The 8282-nt window shown below is 45.4% G+C and overlaps 3 non-coding genes across 3 annotated transcripts; all 3 read left to right on the top strand.

Annotated features, from left to right (window-relative positions):
• The first annotated feature begins 3022 nt into the window (after positions 1–3022).
• Positions 3023–3105, top strand: TRNAL-UAA. The gene has a single exon. It is a non-coding gene; the product is annotated as a tRNA-Leu (tRNA).
• A 1968-nt stretch (positions 3106–5073) lies between these two features.
• On the top strand, positions 5074–5156 carry TRNAL-UAA. Its single transcript has one exon. It is a non-coding gene; the product is annotated as a tRNA-Leu (tRNA).
• Positions 5157–6569: 1413 nt separating this feature from the next.
• Positions 6570–6652, top strand: TRNAL-UAA. Its single transcript has one exon. It is a non-coding gene; the product is annotated as a tRNA-Leu (tRNA).
• Positions 6653–8282: the final 1630 nt, after the last annotated feature.

The raw sequence follows: 8282 nt of genomic DNA on the forward strand, positions 1-8282 counted from the left end.
GGGGGGGGGGGGGGGGGGGGGGGGGGTTTGAGGTTTTATTTAGTTTTTAATAATTTTTTTCATTTCATGTTCTTTGTATTTTTTTAAATTACATTTTGGGGTATTTGATCGTTCTTCGTGTACTGCCACTTTACATATTTTTATGCTTTTTTTTTTACTTTGGTTGAAGGCCCAGATAGAGGCAGAGGTAAGGCGCAGGACCCGATAATCCTCAGTTCTAGTCTTGTATAAAGCCCAAATTGCCTGAGTTTGGCAAGTCTTCAAATGGCAGGGGACCCTCCTAATGTCACCAAACTTGAAGAATCCACCTGACGTCACACCAGAACGAGCGCCTAGAGTCCAGAACTGTATTATTCCGCAGATATCAAAAAAGTAACAGAAAACAACCAACACATTTCAGGAGCCAATACAACCCCCTTAATCATAGCCAACCACCCAAATACTTCTTTATGACTTGTATGTGACCCAGTTTAAACCACCCCATACATATAACAAATGGTTACCCAGCAACCCTCCCACATATCATCACGTATTTCAATGTATTGTATATAGCCAATGTATCAAAATCTAATTGTGGAAGTCTCAAACATGGAGCCCCCCTGTTCCTGTTTATCCAATAATGGAAATAGCGTAAAGTGCAATAAAATGGCCGCTGCTGTTATTGGTGAATCCATTGCAAGGACCATAATTTGGCAACGGGATATAGGAAACAGGCAGCACAGTATTATACGTCCATCATGCTGGAGACAATCTGCCAATTTACTAAGATGCAGACCAGGGGCGTAACTAGAAATCACAGGGCCCCATAGCAAAATTTTGTATGGGGCCCTGTGATTTCTAGTTACGCCCACCTGATAACCAAAACAGCCCACCTGGGGGTGACCCTGCAGAGCCCACCATAGACTCTCTATGGTAGGCTCTGCAGGGTCTCAGGTGGGCGGTCAAGCCCTCTTACCTGTCAGCCCTGATCCTCTGTCCGCCTCCTTCTCCACCACGTCGATCGACTCCTCCGTCACTGGGCCTCGCCCCCTAGATTGTCGGGTCCCGCCCCCTCGATCGTCGGGCCCCGCCCCTTGATAGCCAGACCCCGCCCCTCGATCGCCGGGCCCCGCCTCCTCGATCACTGCCGATGACGGGCCCAGCCACCTCCTGCGAAGCTGCTGGTTGTCACCAACTCAGCAGCGGCTGTGAGAAGGAACGGAGCGTTCCTCCTCACAGCCGCCAGTGACAGCCAGCAGCCTGGCTGTCCGAGCAAGATGCCATAGCGACCCAGGCGGCCCGCATGGCATCAGGGAGATGTCCTGGCTGGGCCCCGCCGTGCCTCGGGCCCCATAGCGGCCACCTGGGTCGCTATGGTGATTGTTACGCCACTGATGCAGACATACAGTATCTACCATGTCCAGAAGCCTCGCATGGGTCAGACTGAGTGTGTTCTTTGCCTAACAGGTTACCTTTGAAAGGTCACAAACATACACCAGGATGGCCGAGTGGTTAAGGCGTTGAACTTAAGATCCAATGGATGTATATCCTTGTGGGTTCGAACCCCACTCCTGATATACCATTTGTAAGACACACTTACAGTGGGAATTATTATCTTTACTGACCATTGAAACATTTACATTGCACGATACTCCAGTCCAACCCAATAGGAGTGACACAGTGGTCAATAAGGCATTCTCATTGCACAGTACAGTGCACCTGGAAGGCCAAGTGGTTACGGTGCAGTACTTAAGATGTGTTATATATCCACATACATTTGAACCTCCCTCCCCGGATGGGAAACTTAGTTTTTGACAATTGTGCAAGAAAACCCAGGAAAATGTATCCTCCAGTGTTGCTGTTGGTTGTATACCTGCGTGGGTTCAGACGTCACTGCTGGTAGGTCGCTGTAATTTGTTTTTACAATGTGAGTTTGTCAGAAATATTATCTTTACTGACAATTGTAACATTCTCATTGTGTGCTAATCCAACCCAATAGGAACTACTCAGTGGTCAGTAAGCCATTCTCATTGCACAGATGTTATAAGGTCAAGCGCATAGCTTCCTGGTGTAGCTGCTGGTGAGCTGTAGGAAGGCTTATACTGACACAGTGGTCAAAGGGGCATTGTCATTGCAAAGTACAGTGCACCTGGAAGGCCAAGTGGTTATGGTGCTGTACTTAAGATGTGTTATATATCCACATACATTTGAACCCCACTCCTGGAATGGGTAATTTAGCTTTTTGACAATGGTGCAAGAAAAGAAAATGGTGCAGGAAAATATATCCTCCAGTTTGAAAGCATTCAGGGGATTTACTGTGACTATCATGTGATGTCTGCATTTTCCTGGGCCTCTGTGGGTTCCCCTGGACCTCTGTTGGTTCCCCTGGGCCTCTGTGGGTTCCCCTGGGCCTCTATGGGTTCCCCCGGGCCTCTGTGGGTTCTCCAGGACCTCTGTGGGTTCCCCTGGACCTCTGTGGGTTCCCCTGGTCCTCTGTGGGTTCTCCTGGACCTCTGTGGGTTCCCCATGGCCTCTGTGGGTTCTCCTGGACCTCTGTGGGTTCCCCTGGGCCTCGGTGGGTTCTCCTGGGCTTTCATATGTCATGTTATGGACCAACCGTAAGAAAGTTAGGGCTTCTGATTTCCCCTCAAACGGCCTTCACCTCCCATGTTCTCAGCCATGAAGATTTATTTCGAGTGATGGTTCCCTTTGAGAAATGCAATGTGAATGCACCAGGATGGCTGAGTGGTTAAGGACTTAAGATTCAATGGATGTATATTCAAACCCCACTCCTGGTATATCGCTGTGACTCCATCTTACAATAGGAGAATGTTGGAAATCTTTACCAAACATTTACATTGCAAGGCACTCCACCCCAATAGGAGTGACACAGTGGTCAGTAAGGTATTTGGTCATTGCACAAATGTTGGGTAGGCAGGAAACCCAAGCACATGCTTTCTGGTTATTATTGATAGCTTACTGTGTGAGCTGTAAGAAGGCTTTCATTGACTGACAGGTTCCCTTTGGTAAGCAGCATGTGTTCACCAGGATGGCCGAGTGGTTAAGGCGTTGGACTTAAGATCCAATGGATGTATATCCGCGTGGGTTCGAACCCCACCCCTGGTATTTAACTTTATCTTTACTGACGATAAAACCTTTTCCGTTGCATTGTACGCCAACCCAACAAGAGTGACATGATGAGCATTGGTGAGCTATAGGAAGGCTTATATTTACTGACAGGTTACCTTTATGAATTCATATTCTTACACCAATATGGCCTAGAGGTTAAGGCATTGGACATCGGATGTATATTCTTCTGGGTTTAAACCCCACTCCTGCTATATCACTGTAACTTGTTCTTACAATGGGAGTATGTGGGAATTAATATCTTACATTGCATGGTACTCCAACCCACACAGTGGTCAATAAGGCGTTCTCATTGCCCAGGCCTGTGTACTTGAATGGCCGAGTGCTTACAGTGCTGGACTTACGATCCAATGGATGGAGTTGAAAATCTGTGTGTGTTTGAACCTCCCTCCCCGGATGGGAAACTTAGTTTTTGACAATTGTGCAAGAAAACCCAGGAAAATGTATCCTCCAGTATTGCTGTTGGTTGTATACCTGCGTGGGTTCAGACGTCACTGCTGGTAGGTCGCTGTAATTTGTTTTTACAATGTGAGTTTGTCGGAAATATTATCTTTACTGACAATTGTAACATTCTCATTGTGTGCTAATCCAACCCAATAGGAACTACTCAGTGGTCAGTAAGCCATTCTCATTGCACAGATGTTATAAGGTCAAGCGCATAGCTTCCTGGTGTAGCTGCTGGTGAGCTGTAGGAAGGCTTATACTGACTGACAGGTTTGGATGGGTACTACACGTGCACCAGGATGGCCGAGTGGTTAAGGCGTTGGACTTAAGATCCAATGGGTTCGACCCCCACTCCTGGTATGGGCATTCTTCTTTAGAGGGACCTGTTTTAAACAACATATGCAATGGGCTGTGAACTTGCACACGGGCACCGAGAGAATGGGCAGCGAGAGAATGGGAAGGTGATTACAGCCGATGGGGAAGGTGATTACAGCCGATGGGGAAGGTGTTGTCATTTGATGATCCCGCAGTTCAGCTTTAAGCTACAATTGGACAATTTGAAGATCATTTCAAGGGCCAACAAAATAAGGACGGGAATATAAGAATACACAGGGCTCAGGCTGTGACCCGTAACATCTATATTTGGTGAGGAACTTGTGATCTATCATCCTGAAACATCATGTGACTGCAAATTTATGTGAGTATTCGGGGGAATTTAGTAGGCCGAGTGGTATACATCCAATGGATGTATATCCTCCTGGATTTAAACCCCACTCCTGGTATATCACTGTGACTCGTAGTTACACTGGGAGTATAACAGGTGTCTTTACCTAACAGGTTACCTTTGAAAGGTCACAAGCATACACCAGAATGGCCGAGTGGTTAAGGCGTTGGACTTAAGATCCAATGGATGGATATCCTCCTCAGTTCAATCCCCACTCTTGGTATTCCCATTGTTACTTACTTTTATGATGGGAGTTTGTGGTGATTATTTTCTTTACTGCCCATTGAAACATTTACATTACATGCTCCTCCAACCCAATAGGAGTGACACAGTGGTCAAAGGGGCATTCTCATTGCACAGTACAGTGCACCTGGAAGGCCAAGTAACGGTGCTGTACTTAAGATGTGTTATATATCCACATACATTTGAACCTCCCTCCCCGGATGGGAAACTTAGTTTTTGACAATTGTGCAAGAAAACCCAGGAAAATGTATCCTCCAGTATTGCTGTTGGTTGTATACCTGCGTGGGTTCAGACGTCACTGCTGGTAGGTCGCTGTAATTTGTTTTTACAATGTGAGTTTGTCGGAAATATTATCTTTACTGACAATTGTAACATTCTCATTGTGTGCTAATCCAACCCAATAGGAACTACTCAGTGGTCAGTAAGCCATTCTCATTGCACAGATGTTATAAGGTCAAGCGCATAGCTTCCTGATGTAGCTGCTGGTGAGCTGTAGGAAGGCTTATACTGACTGACAGGTGGGGTACTACACGTGCACCAGGATGGCCGAGTGGTTAAGGTGTTGGACTTAAGATCCAATGGATGTATATCCTCGTGGGTTCGACCCCCACTCCTGGTATGTGTGTTCTATTTTAGAGGGATCAGTTACATACAACATATGCAATGGGCTGTGAGTGTAATTTTAAAGTGCCTGAACTTGCACACGGACCAGTATGGGCAGCGAGGGAAGGTCATTACAGTAGACTAGCCGGTGGGGAAGCTGTTGTCATTTGCTGATCCCGCAGTTCAGCTTTAAGCTACATTTGGACAATTTCAATACCATTTCAAGGGCCAACATTAAAAACAATAAGAAGGAATATAAGAATACACAGGGCTCAGGCTGTAGCTCTTTTCTATGTGACCCGTCACATCTATATTTGGTGAGGAACTTGTGATCTATCATCCTGAAACATCATGTGACTGCAAATTTATGTAAGTATTCGGGGCATTTAGTAGGCCGAGTCGGTTAAGACGTTGGACTTAAGATCCATTGGATGTATATCCTCCTGGATTTAAACCCCACTCCTAGTATACCACTGTAACTTGTTCTTACACTGGGAGTATGTGGGAATTATTATCTTTACTGACATTAGACATGTGCGCTTCGTTTCGTTCCGAATTGAAAATCGGACAAATTTTTGGAAATTCGGACATTCGGATGAATCCGAATGACAGATATAGCGAATGCAAACGAATCCGAATTTCCGTAATTCGTTAGCGGTAGTTCTTTCGAACGTTCGTTTCGTTTTCGTTTCGTTCGTACGTTGGAGCAAAGTGACATTAGAGAAGGAGAAAAAATGTCCCCCCCCCTCAAATGTCACTTTACTGCAAACAAACGAATGAATGAACGAACGAAACGAAAGCGAAGCGGATGTTCGAACGAAACTACCGCTAACGGATTTCGTCCGAATTCTGAATCCGAATTGACTTTCACACCCGAATCCTGAAAAACGAAATAACACAAAATTTGAATCGGAACGTAACGAAACAAATTTTTTGGCAGTGCACATGTCTACTGACCATTGAAACATTTACATTGCATGGTACTCCAACCCAGAGGGAGGGACACAGTGGCCAATAACAGTCCATGTACCCATTGCACTCCTGACCGCACGTCCAACAAAGTATCCTGGGTGCTCAGTAGTCGACGGATGGCCACCGTCAAAGTAATGCAGAAAAGAAATAGACACCGGCACTCCAATAATAAATCGATTACGTCTATTTATTGACGTACATCAAAATCCACGTACGTTTGAACCCCACCCCTGGTACGGGTAACTCAGCTTTTTGACATTTGCGCAAGAAAGCATAGCAAAATGTATCCACCATTCTAGAAGCACATAGGGGTGTTCTGTTATTGCAGTATTATCTTATTTAACTTATTTAACTTAATAAAATTTGCTATCATGTGTTGTCTGCATTTTCCTGAGCCTCTGTGCGTTCCCCTGGAGCCTCCTCACCCATTCTGTGTTTGAAAAAGATACATGCATACACCAGGATGGCCGAGTGGTTAAGGTGTTGGATTTAAGATCCAATGGATGTATATCCTCGTGGGTTCAAACCCCACTCCTGGTATTCCATTGTCATTTGTTCTTACAAGGGGAGTATGTGTGAACTGTCTTTACTGGCCATCATTGCATGGTACTCCAACCCACTAGGAGTGACACATGGTCAAAAAGGCATTTTCATTGCATGGTACTGTGCACCTGGATGGCCAAGTGTTTATGCTGATTAACTTCAGATGTGTTATACATCCACGTTTGTATGAACCCCACTCCTGGAATGGATCGTTTAGGTTTTTGACAATTGTGCAAGAAAACCCAGGAAAATGTATCCTCCAGTTTAAAAAAAATGTTCTCTTATTGCAATATTTTATTAATAAAACTTAAGTACACTTGACATCACTTATCATGTGATGTCTGCATTTTCTAGACTTGTGCGCCGTCAAAAAATTTGTTTCGTTTCGGAATATCTGTTATTTCGTAATTCGTGTCCGAAACTCAATTCGGATTCGAACGAAATACGGATTTTCGTTAGTTTCGTCACATTTTCGTAACTTTACGAACATTCGTTATGATGAAGTTAAAAAGCAAAAATACCTTTGTTATTATTGGAGTCGGTGTGGTAGTTGTTTTTTTATCCGAAATACGAATTCCGTTAACGGATTCCGGATCCGAATTTCGTATTTCGGATTTTTTAAAAAACTCATCAACTGCAATATATTAACAAAGGTATTTTTGCTTTTTAACTTCAATATAACGAATGTTCGTAACGGAACGAAATTCTGTCAACGGAATTTTGTATTTCCTGCCTGTATTGTAATGTAACTCTCAGCAGCAGCGGATCCGAATTTCGTATTTCGTATTTAAAAAAAAATCTTGTCATGTTGTTCAACCTCATTTACAGGGGTAATATTAGTTCCTGTTTCAAAGAAATTCGGATCCGAAATTCGTTAACGGAATTTCGTATTTCGGATATAATTCGGAAACTGCGATTCGGATTTCGGATGCTTCTGAATTTACGAATTTCAGGAAAATTCGTACGAATTTCCATACGTAACGAAACGAATCGCACATGTCTAGCATTTTCCCGAGCCTCTCTAGGTTCCCCTGGGCTTCCATATGTAGTGATGAGTTGAACATCCCCGTGTTTGGTTCGTATTTGAACTTTCGAACAAGGAAAAGTTCAAATTCAAACTCGAACTCAATGCAAGACTATGGGGGTAGAACTTTTGACCCCATTTTATTGGGCATGAAAAGTGTATGGGGATCCGGGTACTGCCCTGGGGGACCTGTATGGGGGTCTGGGCACTGCACTGGGGGACATGTATGGGGATCCAGGTACTGCCCTGGGGGACATGTATGGGGATCCGGGTACTGCCCTGGGGGACCTGTATGGGGGTCTGGGCACTGCACTGGGGGACATGTATGGGGATCCAGGTACTGCCCTGGGGGACATGTATGGGGATCCGGGTACTGCCCTGGGGGACCTGTATGGGGGTCTGGGCACTGCACTGGGGGACATGTATGGGGATCCAGGTACTGCCCTGGGGGACATGTGGGGAGCGTGTGTGGGGGTCTGGGCACTGCAGTGGGGGACGTGTATGGGGATCCAGGTACTGCCCTGGGGGACATGTATGGGGATCCGGGTACTGCCCTGGGGGACATGTATGGAGGGTCCGAGTACTGCCCTGGGGGACATGTAT

The sequence above is a fragment of the Nanorana parkeri genome, unplaced genomic scaffold (assembly GCF_000935625.1).
Source record: "Nanorana parkeri isolate BGI_ZX_2015 unplaced genomic scaffold, ASM93562v1 scaffold2300, whole genome shotgun sequence".
NCBI lineage: Eukaryota > Metazoa > Chordata > Amphibia > Anura > Dicroglossidae > Nanorana > Nanorana parkeri.